The sequence below is a fragment of the Pteropus medius genome, unplaced genomic scaffold (genome assembly GCF_902729225.1).
Source record: "Pteropus medius unplaced genomic scaffold, Ma_sr-lr_union100, whole genome shotgun sequence".
NCBI classification, from domain to species: domain Eukaryota; kingdom Metazoa; phylum Chordata; class Mammalia; order Chiroptera; family Pteropodidae; genus Pteropus; species Pteropus medius.
In genome coordinates this window covers 30996822-31017908 of record NW_024340849.1, presented here as the reverse complement: position 1 = coordinate 31017908, position 21087 = coordinate 30996822, and positions in this window count along the sequence as shown.

Sequence of the window (21087 nt, the reverse complement as noted above, 5' to 3'; positions counted from 1 at the left end):
AAGCGAGTTCTCATCAGACTCCAAATCTGCCAGCACCTTGATTTTGAAATTCCAGCCTCCAGAACTTTGAGAAATAAACGTTGTTTATAAGCCACCCAGTCTATATTCTGTTATAGCAGCCCAAATGGACCAAGACAGAAAAGAAGCATATTCTAAGTGGGAGTAGAAGAGATGGAAAGGCTTAGCATCAGCATTACAGGAAGTCAAATCAGCTGAGGGAGTCCCAGCGCAGGACTGACATGGGAAGCCTGAATCAATGCAGAGATCAGAGGCTTTGGCTCATAACCCTGGCAGTTTGCTGGAGACCATTCAAGTATGTACTGATTGGCGCCTAGGAAAATAGCACAATGTACTCATTCACATAGAAAAAATAAGAGACCACAGCTCCAGGGTAAAACAGCACAGAGCTTCCAAGCAGTCATGTGACATGACTAAAGCCACATCACATTCAATAAATGGAACAACCTTCCACTTCCACATGTAAGCACACATGTAAATGCTTTTGATCATATTCGCCGTCCTCATGATCTGCAGTTTAATTTTACAAATAAGGGAAGTGCAAAATGAGCTAAAGAAAGAAACTCATTTGCTAGAACCAAATGGACAGTGGGATGAAGCCACATGGGTGAGAAGTTTACCGAAGCCCTTTGACCATATACTGCTCAAGTTTGAGGAAAGAAGCATATTCTTCAGTGGAAAGAAATTCTCTGCCCTGGTCAAAATGTGACTCTTGGTAAAGTGAGTAAGCACAGGGGGTCTATGAATAACAATAACACTACTGCCAGATAGTATCTCAGGAGCACTTGCTTTGTGCCAGGTGCTGCATTAAACCGCTTGCATGCATTATCTCACTTGAAAGAATAAACATGTGAGGTATGAATATTGCTCTACTTTCACCGAAGAAAAAACAAAGTTAAGAGAAGTTAAGTATTGTGTTCTAGATCACACAGCAAGTATAAGAGGTGGGATTTAAATTCTTATCTATTTATAGAGCTTGAGCTCCATTATCAGCTACTGATTTACAAAAAAAGTTAATCTCTGGGAAAGAGGACTGCTCTGCCAGGGAAGTGTAAGAGTGCCTGTAATAATGGCATTCTTGATCTTACTGACTTTCAAAAAATATATACCTTCTGATTATACACCATAGGACATTTAATATATTGTGCTGTGATCTTCTTTTCCCTTGCCCTTTAGAGTACTTGGTCTCCTTGTCCGTAGTACTCAGCACAGTTTCTGTAGCTCAGCTGAAAGCAGAGGTTTGGAGCTTGTCATGAAACCCTGATCCTCAGAAGTTGTTTCTTATCCGATTATTTCAGTCTCTCCTTTATGTAGACTAGTTTAATAAAACAAGTTATAAGTCATTTAAGAGTAAACATTTTTAAGAAAAACTTGCATTGTAGTTCTTAAATATTAACCGTACATAAACCTGACGGAGAATGTCCCTAGTTAAGAATAGCTAAATCAGAAGAATCTAAAGATTACATTTAAAATTCCCAAAAGAATAACATTAATTTAAAAAATCATTTAATTTTAAAGTGTCGTCATTAAAACAAAGATATGCCCAGAAACTGAGGAAAAAGAAAATAAAAAAAAAGAAGAGAGAGAAATTGATTCAATGTTGGAGCTATCACATGGGAGGAATTTAAAAATGGAATAAAAAGTTTTTACAAAAGTCATCATTCTCATTATTCCTATTTTCAGGTAAAATGCAAACTAGATGCAAGCAGTTTTTTAAAAAACTGTATTGCATGTCTCATAGGCCAGAACTATTGAAGCAAATCAGATTTCTCATTTTAATATGCATTTACACATTTAAAAATTTATATTATTGACTATGTTGAATGCCGTGACTTCTGGAGAACCATTACAGCTCACAGGATAGCTTTTTATTTGGCATTGCATCAATTTGAAGCCCAGAATGTCATGATCTTAATGCAGATAGCAGATACGCATGTGTAAAGTGGTATGGAGAGAAAGGTAAGGAGCACATGCAATAGGCAATTTTCAAATGTCATCATTTCAGCCCTTAAAAAAAAAAAAAAGGATCACACACATTGAAGGCAATGTTTTGCTCCCTAGTCTGTGCCAGGCACTTCCGTTTGCAAGAAGGCACTTATCCCTTCTGCACTGCCACCACGCTGCAGTGCATGGAGGACCATTTGCCCCTTAAATATCACACGTAGCTAATCTACATTATAGACTATGGGCCCAAGAGGGGAAAATGCTTAATTTTATTAATAGAATGGATTTTAAATCTCTCTACAGGAGGCCACCAAACACCCCAAAGGGCTAATCTCTATTATGGAGAGATGGCAAATCAGAGAAGCCCCAGTGCGTTTTTTCCCCCTTAGAATTTGTTTCCAATGAAAGCTAGCACTAGGCCAATTGGCTTTGAGCATTCTCTGTTTGAACGCTGGAATTGTTCTACACCTGATGTACAAATACCTAAGCCCCTGAGATTTACAATAGGAATGCTAATACGTGGTGTAAACTCCACTGAAACAAACAGCCGGGATAATAATTTTGTAACCTCATGTTGACATAACCCACCAGCTTGCTGAAGAGCCCCTTCATGTAGAGGAAACAGAGAAACTATAATGATTTTCAGATACAGTTGACAAGAGACCATTTAGTAAACTTTTATTTTTTTTTAACTAACAGTATGCAGGGATGCTGTATTCTAGGCTGCTACTAATAATCTCATCAGAATGCAAAAGCAGCGACTGTGTTATAAAACCAATGATCTGTTATATTCTGCAAGAATTTACAAAAGCCTAATGTCATTTACTACACCATGAGAACCATACTTGGATAAAAAAAAATAAAACACAACAGAATCCAAAAACTGATTACAGCTGACGAAAAAATAAACTGTTTGCGGATGCAATGCTTTAAAGGTAAAACATACCACAGTGAAAGACATGGAGTCCAGTGACGACTTCAAAAGGGAAGTTAGTGTTTGGAAATGTATAAACGTGATAGGTCGTTTAGGGCCATGTTAGAATCAGGGTATCCATTCAAGCTCGGGATTCTCTGGTCCACAGTTACTGCTGAGTATGTATTGCTGGCTCAGACTGCAGGGAACTTGCAGTCTCAAAAGAGTTTGCTTTTTCTTTTTCTTTCTCAGCAGCATTTCTGAAAAAAGCATATCTCTAGCAGTCTTAAATATAAAATTCAAATGATTTAAAAAGGGAAGATCTTTCTTTGGGGACATTTGGAATAAAGTCTACTAAAAAGTCCATGGCAGAGGTCTCTCTGTAGCTGGGACTCAGATGGTCTTTCCTCCCTCAGCTACTAGCCTATGATGAGAGGAAGAGCAGAGGCAGGCTTCTCTCAGACCATGTGCTGGCTGTTTTGAAGGTGTCATGGATTTAATTCTGGCAGTTCATGGCATTTTAATTTTAAAAGGAAATAAGCGTTTTTAAGTATTCATTCCTATGATTACCAAACCAAATTCTTCTGCATTTTATTAAGTGAAGAAAAAAGCAGCTTTCTGAGAGGTGATGTCTACCTTTCTATTTCTATTGATATCATTATTTATATCTCTATATCAATTTAATTATCTATCATTCACTCATCTATCCATCCATCGAGGTGGGGGGAAGGGAGAGAGAGAGAGAGAGAGAAAGAGAGAGAAATCTTGAAGTTCTTGGAATTGCTGTAACCTTTGGAATAAATTTATTTATTCTCTCCTTTTCAAACTAAGTCCTTATTGAACATTTTTATCTCCAGGATGGATATAGAGAATGTGAGAAACACAAGGCCCGTAATAAAAGTCACTTTTACAGTATTGCTAACCAAGTTCGAGCAGATTTCTTGCAGCAAATGTATTATTGCATGTCCTTGAAGATATACTCGGTCTTGGAAACTCGCAGGGAGTCATAGTGAAGTGTTGACTTAGGTGCCTGTAAGACATCTGGTAATAATGAAGATGGAGCTTTTAATGCTTTGGGACTTTATGAATGAGTTATAGAACGGTCACTGATGAATCATTAGAGTACACCTCTACAGGAGGAGGCCGTCCACATTTTTTGACTGCTGGGAAGTTGTACACCTCAATAATTGTCCAGAAAGGAAGTGAGACCTGACAAATTTCCTTCAGGTCAACTAGAGTGAGAACCAAGTAACGCGATGCTTTATTTCAGGAGAGTCTTGCTCATCACAGATAGGTAGAGGTGTTTCATAAAAGAGGCAGGTCTGTTTGTTAAGAAGTCTGAATTACACAGGATAATAATTAGATGTGTGAACCATCCCCTTGCCCTTACTCATGCTGATTTTCTTCCTCCTGAATGACTGGAGAAAGTCACTGTCTGCCTGGCAACCCTACATTCAACCTCAAGAGCAGCCCCAGTGCTGCGTCTTCTTTGTGACACTATCTAATCCTCATACAGAAAGTTAATGAATTCTCTTTTATGTATCCACAGCATTATATACATAGTTATCTTAGATCTCGTATTGACTGCCATATAAATGTGTATATAAATGCATTTATTTATTGGTTTATCCTACTAGCGTATAAGCTCTTCAATAAATATTATTTTCCATTCATAGCACATAGCTGAGGTGTTGGCATCTAATAGATATCTAATAAATGTATAATAAATGATTAATTACAAAAGGATTTAAGTAAAATCAAACTTCTTGGAAAAAGTTAGAAAATAGTATCTATAATTTAATAAATCTGAGAATTCCAAAACAATTAGGAATGGTTAAATTAAAAAAGAAATTTAAAAATAAACATTTTTCCTTTATTCTAAAATTGTATGGTGTCAGATCTGAGGGGCAGGATTCTTTCTCAGTCTAGAAGGCAATAAAAATTAGGCCCTGGAAGGAAAGGTGTCATTTGTTCACCTTAAGAGAACATCTACATGCAATTAAAGTTATCGGTCCTTTTTGAGAACTGAGACGGAGTTTGAAAAGAGTGAACTAAACTTAGTCATGTCTTTATTCAAAAAATATGTACGAAGCCCATGGTATATGCCGGCTCTATGTCAGGTACTGAGGGAACAGGGATGAAACTAACTGAAGGTGGAAAGGGGCTGGTTCTGCCCTTCTGGGCATAGAATAGTGAGTGTAGTGGACTCCACACAAAAGACTTCCTAAAGGTCACATTACTGCAACTGCGATAAGTTCTATAACAGAAATTCAGGTACTTTGATAGCATTCAAGAGGGGAATCTGATTTAGAGAGAGGACATCTTTATGAGGAAGTGACAATTAAGCAGAATCTAGAAAGATGGTGAGGGTGGGGAGAAAAGGGAGCTTCCAGGGACATCAGATAAAAAAGGACAATATAGGCAGAGAGAAAAAACAGCAAATGTGCATATGAACCTGATACATTTGAAGAAGGCAAGGGTGGGGTTAGGCAATGAGGCTCCAAGATAGTGAGAGAGGGAAAGGAAGACATGAGCAGAGAAAGAAAGTTGGGCAGGGATCAATGCTTTCAAGGATCAAAGGCCATATTAGGGATGTGACAATGGCTGCATCTGATGCAAACGCAGCTCCCAGAGAAGTCTTCTAACTACCTCCTTCTAACCAGATAGCCACCCCACTGTCTCATATTTACCCCTTTGTATATAACAAATCCAGAGGTGCTATTCATTTGATAATTTATCCTAAAAAAATTGGACTTTATGAGAGAGTTTCAAGAAAAGAAATGCCATTCAAATTTGAGTTTGTGAAAGATTGCTCTAGCAATTTTCCTAAGGAGAACAGGTTGGAGAGGTCAAGGGTCAGTGCAGAGAGAAAGTGAAGAGGCTAAAAATGGTTCACTTTCGAGTCATTGATAGTAGAAATAAGTAGAAGGAAATTGATGAATTAAAGGTATATTTTAAAAGAATAATAAAAAAATAGTGGGTATGAAAGAAGGAATTGTCAAGGACGGTTGCAAGGTTTCTGTCATGAGCATGTGAGTGGATGTTTGGCTAATTATTGAAGTAGAAATATTTGAGGAAGAATAGTCAGGAAAAAAACGTGGTTAGTTCAGCTTCAGGAACTGGTGTTTCAGGGTGCCTGTGAAAGATCCAAGTAGAGATACCAAGATGAGCTGGACATAAAGTTATAAGAATCAAAACATAAATCGGCATGGAAACAAAAATTTAGAAGTTATGGGCTTAGGGAGAAAACATGTGGGCTGTTGATACAAATTAGAATAATACAGACTTTCTTCTTTGGATCATAATATAAACCACGGGGGAGAAAGGAATATTAGATTTAATCTAAGAAGTAATAGAAGAAGTTTTTGTGGAGATCATACAATACAGAAATTATTAGAAAATAATCAAATACATTCTTAAATTGTTTTACATAGATAATCAATGAAATAGCCATTCAGAAAACCCAGAGAAGCTTCAGATCTAGATATATAGAGATAAATGCATCTCTCTCTATACATGCATACATGTATACACACATGTATGAACACACATATTTATGTTACTAAAGTAATGTTATCATTTTATAGATATCGATAAAGAAATTCAGAGAGGTTAAGTGATGTCACATATTTAACAAGTGGTGAAAGCAGACTTGAAATCTCCACACGCAGATTACTTTCTATTCTACCACTCCTAATTGTAATAGCCAACATTAACAAATCTCTGCATATTTTACGAAGCAGTTACATCCTTATTACCACTCTATGAGGTTAATAGAATAGAGGTAGTATGTAGAGTGAAGACTTCTGACTCCTACTCGTATCCCACACTCTAGGAATATCCTGTGTTCACTGCAGAGTTAGCCTTGGACTTGCACTGAAACTATGCATGATAACCAGAGAATTGATGAGTAAGGGCATGCCATTCACAAGGTCCATTGTGATGACAATGGAAACACAATCAGCAGCATCTGGGCCAAAATAGTTAGCATGGAACACATCAGAATGATAGCCACCGTCTAAGGGCCCAGCTTTTTGATGTTATGTGCATAAATGAAATTCATCTCACTTCCCTGGGTTGAATTTTAAAGGCATGATAAATAAGGATGTTCATTAAATGTATGGTTTAAGGTACCTGTGGGGAAAAAAACGGAGACTAGAGGAAAAGGAAATTCACATTTTTCAAGTTTCAGGAATTTTAAGGGTAAACAGCTAGACAGATAAGAGGATAATGATAATATTGATGGTGAAGGTGATAGGAGAGAAAGGAAGAGGAGGACCTAGTACATTCACAAATGTTTCTGTTTGAAATCTGCTCATTTTTGACCTAGAATTTTCCTTTAGAGAGTTCAAATGCATTTAAAGCATTAGCCTTTGGTTTCTACAATGTGCATGGCTGGCCTTGTGTGATTGTGGGGGTTAGACTCACTAGGATGAGAACAGGGCCGTGGTGCCCCTTATACTCTGTTCCCTAAAAGAAAGCAGGTCTGGCTGTCTTCCTCCAGAAAAACATATTCCTCACAGAATGAGTTCATGTTAGCTGTCAGCCATGGAGTATCTAAGAATCTCTGTACGCCTGCGACATTGCCAGCAGGATGCCCACCCACCTCCACTGGGGATAAGAATTCCCAGTGGGGGAAAAAGGCTGCTTCCAAGTGAGTGAAGCAGCTGTTGTTACACACAGAAATGTCAAAAGCACGAGCAAATTTCTCATCACCAATTGGCGGTGTCATGGCCAGTGAAATACTTTGTGGATTTTATGTGGTTTGGGGAGAAGCAACTAGTTTTGTGAGGTTTAAGTTATAGATACAAACTATATCTGGAAAGTAAACCTTTGGTTAGAATTAATTTTATTGCTGATAGAATTTGAATCTGAAATGTGGAAGGTAGGATTAAATCACCCACAAGTCTTCAAAATTAAAAAAAATTATTTTATCTTTTAGTTACATTTTTCTTAGTAATTAAATGAATATGAATATGTTAAATGAATATAAAAATGCATAGAATTTTGTCATGTTTCTATTACCTAAAATATTGTCATTTCCCAAAATAAGTCTCTAAAATTAAAAAAATAAGTTTTCCAAATGCAAAGAAATCTAAATTATATGCCATTGTGTTATATTGACTTTCCATTTATTCGTGTTTGTTTCCCCATGCATCTGCAATCTATTCATTCATCTGTTTCCATCCATCATCTAACAGCTATGGATTAAGTACCTTCTATAGCTGGTACATTGTGTTAGACATTATAGGACACTGAAAGTACCACAACTACTATTTTCCATTTTCTAGTAGCTTCAAATTATTCAGACGATTCATTTATTGCATGAAGAGTGAGCCACCTTATTGCAGCAGTCATCTTTAAAAAATAAGAAAAATGAAACAAACCTAATAAAACACATAGATACCAGATGTTACCACCTTTAAACCCCTTTTAAGACTATTTTTGCCCTGGTAAATGACAATAAAATGTACATGAGCTTGAGAGTATGTAAAAATTATGTTAGCTGTGATTTAGATTATGAGAAAATAGATAGGAGTGCATTTAAGCAATACAATCTAACAACATAATATTTTTATGAACTACACAGTAAATATCTCAGTAAATAATCTGTCTGATTATTTGACAGAAGTAACAAAGTAACTCAGTAGTTGTCTTAGTCCATTAGGGCTGCTGTAATAAAACTACCACAGACTGGATGGCTAAAACAACAAACATGTATTTCTCACAGCTCTGGAGGCCAGGAAGTTCAACATCAAGACACTGGCAGATTCTGGAGTCTGGTGAGAGTCCATTGTTCATAAATGCCTGTCTTTTCCCTATGTACTCAGACAGTGGAATGGGAGAGAGCGTTTTGGGGCCCTCTTCCATCTGGGTACTGATCCCATTAGTGAGGACCTCTGCCCTCATGACCTAATCATCGCCCAAAGCCTCCACCTCCAAATACCATCACATTAGGGAGAACTTTTCAACTCATGAATCTGGGAGGACACAAACATTCACTCTATAGCAGTGACATGTGTCACTATAGTAAGTTATTAAAAACTGTTCTCGAAATTGTACCTGGAGTTGGAATTATTTTGAGTTGGAAGCTTCCTCAGTGATCATCTACCTCAACACCCCATTTTACAGATAAAGAAACAGAGGCCAAAAAGATCACAGAACTGGCTGGAATAGGACCCCACCCAAGTCTTCTAACTCCAAGTCAGAGCTCCTCACTGCCTCTCACGAAGCTTTTTAATGTGAGATGTTTCACCTCCAACAGCCAATAATAGGACCAATTTTATCCCAAGTCGAGGCATAAGAATCTGGTTTTAAAATTCACCCTTCTACATATTTTCAAATTCCTTTCTCTACCCTCCTCAATCCCCTCTCCAGTTCTTTTTTTCTTCCTATCTCTTGTTTTCCAAGTGGGATATCTAGTACCTTCATACCAATTTGCATTGCAAGAGCTCCTTTGTCTTCCATTTAATAGAAAGATATGTCCCATCGACATGGTTTTTAACTCAAAATAACAGTTCTGATAGGATTCTCAGGTTACTCTGAGATAAAGCAACAGTAAGTTTTGGCTAATGGAAGGGTGAATCTTGGGTTTCTCTTATTCTAAAAATTACAATTGTAAATGGCTGTTTATTTTACTTAGTCTACAGCAGGCCTTCAACTCTGAGTGAATGTGCCACAAAGACTAATGATAGACAGCATGTCAGGTTTGCCAGAGTTCTGGAGAAATGCTTGTATTCAAATCATACATTATCAAAAACACTGATCCTTTAGTCACATAAACCCGCATTCTAGACACTGCACACACACAGAGACAAGGAAGCTTAGACTCACGTCTCTTCCCTTTTTCCTCTCTCACTACCCTGCCATGGTTTTGGCACCCACAAGTATGCATGTCCTGCCTTCTGTCTACTCCACCCAAGGACCACAATCAATAGGAAGATATTTTCCCAAGTGAATACTCCTAAAATTTCCCCATTATACAACCTCTGAATGATTTTCTTCCTTTAATAAAAAGCTGGGCTTTTAATAGCTCCTTTAAGTTTATTTTCCCTGTATCTTTAATTAAATACTCATATAGTCCTTCCCTGAGTATACATTTAGAAAGAAGTTTTTGTAATAGTCACATTTAATTTATCAATGTGCAATAATTTGCGTTTCCCAATCATCTTGCCAACTTTGGTTCATTATACTATTGTTTCACATGAGTAAGTTAGCAGAGTTTGGATTGATTGACTCTAATTAACTAAAACTGGTTCCAGGCTGTGCATCTATTGTCATGGTAGCTGGCCACAAAGCCCTAAACTGCGCAGCTATGGTGATATAAGGTAATATTGATTTGAAAACTGTAGATAATATGTAACCTTGGGCTTATCACTGTTTGGGAAATAACAACAACAAAAAAGTATGGAAGAGAAAAGAGAGATATTAAGATGAGTTTTTAAGGACACTTGTGAGTATGAATTGGAGTTTCCAGTGGGTTCACTTCTTTTTTGTTTTTTCTGTCCAGCGATAATCACAGATGTGTTGAACTACAAACAAATTCAAAGTTCAGCAGTCAGAAGACTAAGGATTTCATGGTTTTTGAAACTGTGAAGAAATAAAACACACTTACTGACAAAGAGTCCAAGATTCATCCAAGATTTACAGAGAGGCCTCCATTTTCATAGAGGAAATCTTTCTACACATAGAAAAGTAGGATGGTTTGAAATTTAATCTTTTCGTTGTTTTTGATTTTTTTGTAGTCAATAATGATCTTTGCCTGAGGGGGGAAAAATGGTTTCTGGACAATATGACCAGCTGGAAAAACGATTGCATCTACAGCCTGTAAGCATGAACGAATATCACCCTTGCTCTTTATGGTTGGACAGAAACCAAGTTAAAAAAAATGTAGAGCAAAACACCATAAGTGGGATTCATCAGTGATTATTTCCAGCTTTCCTATGCAAGATGCTCCAGCTGCTATTGCTTGTCTTGAAGTACCAGTTCTGAAGCAGTGGGACACGAGGGGCAACTCAGTGAAATGATAGATAGGAAAGGCCCTGCTCAGACTCTTTCCTCTAATTCTCTCTAATAGGTAAGCAGGTGGCTGCACACATCTATGCCAAAGAATTTCTGCCTCCCTTCTTTTTAGAATTCAAAACAACAATCCAAAAAGGTCTCTGCTATGTTTACAATTTCTCACCCCCTTAGCATCAATTACAACGGACTCACTTCTTATCAAATAGAAAGCGGGTTTAATATCTCTTGCTGGTAAAATATTTGCCTTAATATCTTCAATAATGAAAAAGCAAGCATTCTTTATATCCCCAATAGGTGCCTAGCACTGAAGAGAAAGTAAAGGAAGAACAAGACATAGTCCTTGTTGGTAAGATTTTATAACTTTGGGGGGAAGCAAGTCTAATAATACAAAGCAAGTAAATAGAATATATCAAGTTGTTAGTGATGATCTTCAGATAAATTCTGTCAGATTTTATAGATGGTGGACATAAATATTTGTTGAATGGCCACCTTTCTATGCCACTATATTTTAACGTATGTTTAAATTGAGGGATATTGTTCAGATCAATTGTGTTAAGAATTAGCTTATTCGTTTTCAAATCACTCCATTTTCTCTCAATGATTATTTTCTTAGTGTCCATTCTTTTCAATTTATTCAATTTAGTAGTCAAATTTTCTAAACCTTGTAGAAACACCCTAAGGATGGATTTTTGACAGAGGACGTTATTTGGAGCTTTAATCTGTGAAAGGGAATACATCTCTATACTTGTAAATTCTTAATTTTCCTTCCCAGGAAGCATCCCATTTTTTCTAAAGGTTGTAACCAGCATTACCAGATGAATCTTTAATATCAGTTTTGTCAATATTCTTCTCTAGCTTTTATTTTCAGAGGAAAAACAGACCGTGTTTGGAAATTATGTAGATGAACTCTGCCTTTCTAATAATTTCTAAAAACGTGAAATTATTCTGGGTCATCTGAAGTGGCAAATTGATCTCAATAGCCTTGATTTGTCCAATCCTCACTCAGAACGGAAGAATCTGGTGGCATAAACAATTTCAAGGAAACTAATTATAAGCCGAAGAGCAAGAATGTTTACCGAGGAGCATGGGTAACACCCAGATCGTTGCTAAAATACTCTAAGTTGAACCTGGAAAAAAGTAGTAAATATCTAATCTGAAGGGCAAACCAAACAAAACCAGAATTGCAGAAAGAGAGTAAATGAAGGGCTGCAACAGGATGGGGTTATGTGTGAGGGAAGGCCAGGGAGGGTAGCTGAGAACTAAGATTTTCAATGGGGACTGTATACTGGTATATCCTTTTTCAGATGGTCTGTAGTTTATATTAATGGGATGGACAAAGCAGTTTAACATACTTCATCTGGATTCAGTAGCAAGGTGGAAAGTAGAGCCAAACTCCAAGCCAGCTCCATGCTCTCACCCTTCTTCTAACAGATATATGACAAGAAAATGTCTTCTAATTTTGTTTCTTTATCTGAAAGGTGAGACATTACATTTCAGATGACACTAAATATATCTGCCGATTCTCCCTAAAATTGGAGAATGTTGGAAAGGCAGTAACCTTAATGTCCTGCTAATCAAAGTGTGGCCTATGGACCAGCAGCATCCGAATCACTCGGGAGTTTGTTGAACATGCAAAATCTCAGGCCCCAGCAAAGATCTACTAAAACACAATCTGCAACTTAACTAGATTCTTAGGTGATTTATACGCACGTTAAATTAAGGAACACAGACATTCTCCCTTCTATAATACTTACTCACAGATGGTCATTCAGTGTCTGATTAGAAACAGTGTCTGATATGAAGCTCACGATTTTTTAAATCACAGAGTTTTGCTGATAAATTCTCCTTTAACTTTTAGAACCTAGCACAATAACATAAAATTACATTTGATTAATAAATATCAAGTGAAAGAATAAATAAATATTTCACCTTGAATCGAAAGGGTTTGTCCATAAATTTATGGACTGGTCAGAGAATAAATCAATCTGTTTTTCATAGTCAGCCCTAAAATTAAATAAAAATACTTTTTGTTTTATATAGGATTCTTTTTTCTAGGCTAAATGTGTCCAGTTCCTTCAACTATTTCCCATATGCCAAGACGTATAAATTCCTCACCATCCTTGCTTGGTATCTTCTTCTGGCCACATGTTGCATCTCAAGTGTCCCTCACAGAATACGTGATCTAGGAGTAAATCTGTCTCCAGATGTGCTCTGAAAAGGACACAGTCCAAAGAACACAAGTCGATGACATTTCTCTGCTTCTGTTCTGGGCTTTTCTAATTTAGTAAATTGGCTGTCACATCACTAAAAAAAGGAACTTTGAACTTGGGCTCCCTTTTTAATTTTTTTTTTTCTGGTCTGAGGTTATTTTGCTTACCACAAATGAAGGCCACAGAAGCTAAATATATGTCTACTTGAATGATGACTTTATAGCAATAAAATGAGCCCACAGGGGCTAATGACTCTGTAATCAGCTTTTTCAACCACTTTTTATATTGGGCATAATTTTCTCTCTCTCTGAAAAATTCTACATCATTTATCACTAGACTAACATGAGCAAAGGGGAAAGGCATGTGCTGAGAGATTAGAGGCCGCTGCCTGTCTGCTATTAAATCATAATAGTAAATTTGCTTGGAGGAGACTATTCGATTTTAGAAACTAGTACAGTAGATGCTCATGTTCTTTTAGTTCAGAATTCTTATTTTGGTGTTGGTTTAAGAAATTAGGTTTTAAGAAGCATTTATTTTGTTTTTAGTTTTAAAAAAGATCAATCGACAATATACCAACTCGGGACCATTTTAAAAGTTCCTTGTATTATTCTCTACCACCTCCTGGTTGCCATCAAGGGAAGCGTACTGAGTCCCTCCTGTTGACCTGCTTGCAAATTGGTCTTTGGTAAATTTGAAGTCAGACATTTTTTTGAGGGAGAGGAGGGTATCATTAACATTCTGGTGTTATCAGTGCTCCAGACAATAACATTCAAGTGCTACTTCTTTCCTACCTATTAATATAAACTTATTCAGACAATCCTTCTACAGCCTGAAGCTCAGACTGCTCCATTGACAGCTATTCCTTCTCCGGAGTTAATTGCTCTTGGGCCTGGTGCACAACCCATTTGTACTTAATACCCTCTGTTTATTCCTTTAGATCCACTCTCCATCCTTCTCCTCCTCCCTGCTCTCTGCCTGGGGAGGCTGAACTGCACAGATTACATCAGTGGGCCTCCATCCTCCATGCGCTCACCCTCGCCTTATCCTTTAGGTCTAGAGGTGGCAACTGCTCTACTTCCATTAGCCCAGAATTTCTGCACCATCCCTTATGGTTCCTCTACAGCTTACTCGTGTCTTTGAAATCAGTGCTTTGTATATAAACCCTCCCTGAATTATCCTAACTTAATGGTACTGTCTATTTCTTCATCCATTTATCCTGGATGATTACAGCACCTATTCATTCATTTTCTCATGTTTTTATTTTTTATATTTTGATTATTTATTTAATTACTCATTTGTGCAGCAAACACTTACACATTATCTACTCTTTACCAATCATTCTGCTAAATTTCTTTAGAGCTCATTCTCTACCAAAAAGTTGATAAACTTTAGATAAAGCTAACCCACAAATTCCTTGCTGTAGTCGCACCATTTCCTATTGGGATAAAGATATATACTTGGGAGACAGGTACTACCAGCCATCTTAAGACATATTTGCTACTCTGAATCAGTCAGTCTTTTTTTAAATTTACTTAGGCCAAAGAACAAGTAACAAATATTATTGTTTTAAATTAAAAGACCAGTACAAACAGGAGATAGAAATTGTACTGTTGGTGCCAATAATTGTAGTTATCCAATCACTCACAGCCTCAATTTTTTTTTTTTTATGATTCCTAGATCTTGCCTTTGGCTTGTAACTTGACTTCTAAGGCTACTTAAAAGGCAATCTTGGAATACATCCCAACAAAAGATATATATATATATATATTTTTTGGTACAGGTTTTCTTTCTACATTTAGTGTAGTCCTCAGCAAAAAGATAAGAAGTTTTCACTCCTTAGATCTGCCCTGGGTCTGTGGTTTAAGAAGAAGAATGTGGTTTATTTGGATAAGGACAGAGTAAAGTTCATTCTGAGGGAAAAAGGGCCTTTCATGTAGGCTTTGGTTTTGACACAATAACATGGTTTTATGGCAGGGATGTGGAGAAGTGTTTAGTTTGTATTAAAGCCATCTTGGCTGCATTAATAAAACAAGTGACAAGGCAAAAGGACGTGAAAGCCCTGCTGTTCAATAGAGAGATAAGATATTACAGTTGTATTCTTTTCAGAGTCTTATTTTAAGAAAGACAGTGAAAGTTGATCACTTTTCAAGGTGAGGAACATAAAGTCCAAATCATATGAGCAAATCATATGAGAAATATGCAAAAGAAAAGAAGATTGAAAAATAACTGTTTTTAAATACGGAAAATTGAAGTTATATTTTTAGCTCCACAAATCAGCATTCTCTCTCTCTGTATATTTTTTATCTGAAATGAAGAGATTATTTCTCAATCATTTTATGAGGCTAGAATTAGCCAAATACCATATCCTGACAAAGACATTGCAAGAAAATAAAAACATAGACCAATATTCTTCAAGAGCATAGACACAAAAATTCTAAATAATATTTTAACAAATCAAATTTAACTGTATATATAAAGGATAGATAATACATGACCAAGCTGGGTTGATCTCAGGAATGCAAAGTTGGTTTAACATTTGAACATCCAAAAAAGAAAATCGTTATAATCATCTCACTAGGAAAAGCATTCGAAAAAATCCAACCATCATTACTGATTAAGAGGGAGAAAAAAGAAACTCTTAGAAACTATGATGAGAAAGAAACTTACTGAATCTGATAAAAGCATCTATGGAGAATTTGTAGCTAACATCATACTTAATGATGAAAGACTGAATGCTTTCCTCCCACACTAGGGACAAGAAAACATTGGGGCGATAGATACGTTCATTACGTTAACTGTGATTATGGTTTCACATGTATGTACACATGTCAAAAAATCCAACTATACTCTTTAAATGTGTGCTCTTTATGTTAATTATATATCATTAAAGTGGGGAGAGGGAGGAAGAGAATGAAAGACTATGCTTCAGGTAAGTTATATCATTTAGTTAGAGGTTGATGGTAGTTTGGAGACAGAAATACAATCTCTCTTCACACTTATACAATTTCTCTTTGCATTTATAAAATAGTCATGGGCTGTGAGCGGCTTCCGTGCTTTTCTCTCTCCTCCCTCCCTTATTCTTTCTTTTCTCTCCTTCTCTCCGCCTTTCCTCGCTCCTTCTTTCCTTCTTTCCTTCCTTCCATTATGAAATTAAAAATTGTATTTTATCTTAAGAGTTAGCAAAGACTTTAATTTCTGAAAACAATTCTCTAAGTCTCTTAGGATTGCAGGTGATACCTTAGCATATAGATTAGCAGGAAAAAAGAAAAGAACAGAAATAGCTCAACTTAGAAATGAACAGACACTTGAGTAGAGAGAACAGAAATTAGACAGGAGAGAACGAATGACAGGGAAACATGACAATATCACTAAAGGAATGTTTAATATTCAATTTTAATTGTGTTGGTCTTGCTGTGATATAAAACCTCTCTGTGGAAAGGTTATTTGGATCAATGTCAGGGCAGGGATAAAGGAGCAGATGCCCCATGCTGGACATAAAAGTTGTTACAGGCAAATATTTTCAAAAGTCATAGCTAGAGACCTCCCTGGAAATTTTGAGAAAGGCACTGAATTTTCCACTGGAAATAAAATTAGCACTCAGGCCATATCCAGATGGCATTTTTTTTTTTTGGATCACTTATGTGGCAGTAAGTATGCTGAGAAATGGGAATTCAGAGATGAATAAGATATGACATTGTCTTCTCACACCTCTTAGATATGTTTCATGAAAAAAATCCACGATATGGTATGATAAGTACAGCAATAGTAATAATTGAGGGTGGAGGGTGTGTTTGCTCCAGAATTTCCACATAGTTATGACTTACTGGTAGCTATGTGGCTGCAAGGGGTGTGGCCTTGAAGTTTATCTATCTCTATCTATCTCTATCTCTATCTATCTCTATCTCTATCATCTCTATCTCTATCTCTATCATCTCTATCTCTATCTCTATCATCTCTATCTCTATCTCTATCGCTATCTCTATTTATCTATCTATGTATCTATGTATCTATCTATCTATCTATCTATCATCTATCTATCTATCTATCTATCTATCTATCTATCTATCTATCTATCTATGTATCATCTACTTACCTGTCTGTCTAATCTATCTATCAATCATCTATCATCTATCATCTATCATCTATCATCTATCATCATCATCATCATCATCATCATCATCATCATCATCATCTATCCTATATAAATACATAAAATCATAATAAAAATAACAAAATTAGAAAGAATAAAATAAAATGTCCTTTATTCACATCAAATACTGTTGAACAGTGAGATTTTGAGGGTGCTGAAGCCCAGGCACTCTCCCCTACACACACCTTGGCACCTCAGTGACTTGGGTGGGAGAGATCCAGGGAGTCATCCTGGATTCCCTCTTCAGTAGATGATGCTGGAGGATGTGTGGGAGCTTATGAGACACACAGCATTGCATAGGGGTTTCTGTACAGAGTCTACAGCAAATGCAAAGGTCTGCCAGTGAGAGAGTTCCTCTTTGCGAGTTCCTGTTTAGAAACTAGAATTCATGATGTCATAATAAGAACCACGCGATTCATTGTCATTCCTCTCTAGCTGTTGTGGAACAGTGGAAAGCATATGGATTTTGGACAACAGTTCAAATTTACCTTTGTCCTATCTATATGGCCTTGGGCTTTGAGTAAGTCAGTCAATCGAAGTCTCAGATTTTTCATTTTTAATATGAGGAAAAATAACACTTTCTTGGAAGAAATTGTAAGATTAGAAATTTTATATAGATACATAATATATAAGACCTGGTACCTAGTAGGCTTGTAATAATTTTTATTTATTTTTGTTGTTATTCTCCCCTGGGCTCAAATGTTACCTGAGATCAGAATTCAACTCTTAGAGAAGGAACAGGACAGTTCCCAGATAGGGCTGTTATTCAAATCAAAAAAAGAAAAGAGTGTGGATTCGATTCTTACTGAGCATGCAGCTCTGTCCCAGGCATTTGGTAGGATGTGCCAAAGATTTCAGACACATCTAAGAAGTCCATAAATTGGAAAAGACCAACTAACACACTTGAAGCACCTAGGCAACGATATCATATAATAAATTACAAATATGGGCTCCTTAGGAGAGAGGTGTACCAGGCCCCTGATGGTGTGTGTCCTGTTGTCTCTCTTTAGTCTACATGCAGAATGGTCCAAGCAATTCAATGCAATGTGCAAAGTCCTAAGTGGTCCCCTAGTGGCCAGAAAGAGTAAATACTACATATACTCAGTGGAAAAAGTAAGATTACTTACTCTCACTTTATCTGTCTCCCAGGGTATTTTTATTTGAGCAGATAAGAGTTTTCAATTCTAAATCAATTCATTCTTCAATTACAGGCAGCTGAAACTATTTCCCACAATATTATTAAGCATACTGACCCACTGTCCTCCCCAGCACACTCCTAAACTTACATTTCTCGTGGCTTACCAATTTATACAGATTGTGCACTTATTTGTTGGGCTTCCTATATTTAAATATGAACCTTTTGAAGAAAGTAATTGGGTTAGTGCTACCTAGGGAGATTATATATTCCAGTTTTCCCAGGACAGTCCTGGTTTATGCTTGTTTTCCCAGAGTAATTATTAGTATCACCCTCTTTTATGATCAAACTCGTTCGTCTTGGTAATAAACTATATGGTCACCCTAGCTTTATGTCTTGCTCTTTCCCACTCTTTTAATCCCAATGGACACTTCAGAAGTGCTGATATAACTCAGAGGTTATGAGGTCAACCTGGATGTGGTTCTGTCACTCCAACAATCACCAGGGTTTGTTTGACTGATCTGGTTGGCTAGGAAGCCATTCTCTTTTCTCTTAAATACTCTTCACATGTGCTTTCATCAGTTGCAATCTCAATCTGAAAAGAGGACTGCTTCTAACTATTGGTGATGTGTGTGCTCCTGAGCGCCCTTGTTTGGGTTTCCTCACAGTTTCTTAAAGTCACCTCTAAGCCAGGTTGAATGCTATGACATGTTGGTTGGGTACCGTGTGTAGAGCTTGGGTGACTATGTCCAACAAATACTCAGTCTATGAAATATACTACTATGCAGGCTCTGACGGTAAAATGAATGTGTCAGTAGGTGGAAGAACATGATCTAGACATGGAAATTGAACCAGAACAAAAGGAAATCGTGAATACTTTTAAGATATAGCACAAGCTTATCCACAATGGCCCAAATGTCACCTTTCATCATAGTCAGAACAATATGGACACCTGTAAAACTTAGCCAAGTGAGGCCTTCAAACACAAATTTATACTCGATGTGTCAGAACTAAATTGGTAAAATTAGAGACTAGTTGTGTGAATGCAACATAGCACAGTAGAATTTTTTGGAATCTAGCAACAGACTTTTGAATTTCTTGTTAAAATGAAGTACACTTGTCTTGTTCAGAACAGATTTCTTGGGAAGCATGCCTATCTCCTTATATGATTTGTTTCAAATAATTTAATAAATTCAGCCATTAAAGTAATATCTTAATGGGTGATTCAATTCAAAATGCCAAAATAAAATTACTGCAAATAAAGAGGCATGTATAATTACACTCGTATTCAGAAACTGCTTTGTGATTTTGATGAAGACTCAGAAACAAAATATTACTCTAAATGGCTTAAACAATACATTTCCTTTTTATTTGTTCTCTTTTCCTTCTCATTATCTCTGACCTGTTTCCTCCTCTTTCATGCTGTTACCCACGTTTTCACTATACACATTTTACATTTGAATGAGATTATGAATTTATGACTCTGGAAGATAAATACATACATATACTGTAAATGGTACTGCACTGTTTTCCTTACACTTTGTAATCTTATACTTATGAAGAATAAGCCTTAAAAATAAGAATCTACCAAATAGGTAACATATAATAAAAAATGCATTAAAAGTTATAATTGGAATAATAAGATTTGGAGAATTTCAGTACCAAGCAGTTACTTATAAAATACCAGTGGAAAAATTCTGGATTCATTGGCATCATGCTGAATATAATAAACAATTATATTTAGTAAACCTATAGATCTGCAAAGGCTTAGATGGGAACCATTCTGAGTTGGTTATGATCACAGACAGGTGAAAGTCAAAGGTCTTAGTATGACTGTAAGCACTTAATACTGTTACAGAATTTCCAGGAGAAATTATTTCATTATTGTAAAATTTTGACCTAGGATATGTATCATTTTTTTATGCAATGAATTTTTGAGCTTTTCTTCTCTTGCCAGGGATAGAGTATGCCTAACACTGGGAACACAGAATCGGTCATGAAACTTAATTATAGCTGAATGTTCACTGAAATGAAATTCTACAGATCCCTCTAAATACTCACATCTAGGATTATGAACTTGGAATGACCAAGCTATTGCAACGGTTGCTTCTTTATGTTGGCTACTAGAAAGCTCAAAGCCTTATTTGCAGTCATTACTTACAAATATATGACTTTATGGATGTATTTTTGTACTGACTTCACACTTGGTGCATTTGATTCCTTGCTACATTTTCCTACTGCCTAATGTTTAACCTATTTTAATTTACATTTTCTTACTATGGCATAGGAATACTTATAAATCATCTTTAGAGACATAATCATATCTAAGAATTCTCCCAAAGTATGCACATTCTATAAATGCTATCTCATAGGACTTATCTTAGTTATCTCAAGTTTAATTCTTTAAGAGTGAACATGAAACATTAAGGTTTAAATAATGGTGTAACATAGACTCAATGACTTCTACAGAGTGGTTAGTTCTGTCCCACATTTTACAAGTTGTTGTCTTCCTGCCAAAATGTCAGACCGTTTTACATAATTCACACCGCCACTGTAGTGTAGAGCAATAATACAGACCCTTCTCTAATGTGTCTGACACAGATTTATGCAGCAGCAGATTAGTAACAGAGATCATTTCAGCTGTGGAAATATAGTTAAAGGAGAAATTGCCTAGTAGGTAGTTGCAGAGGGACAG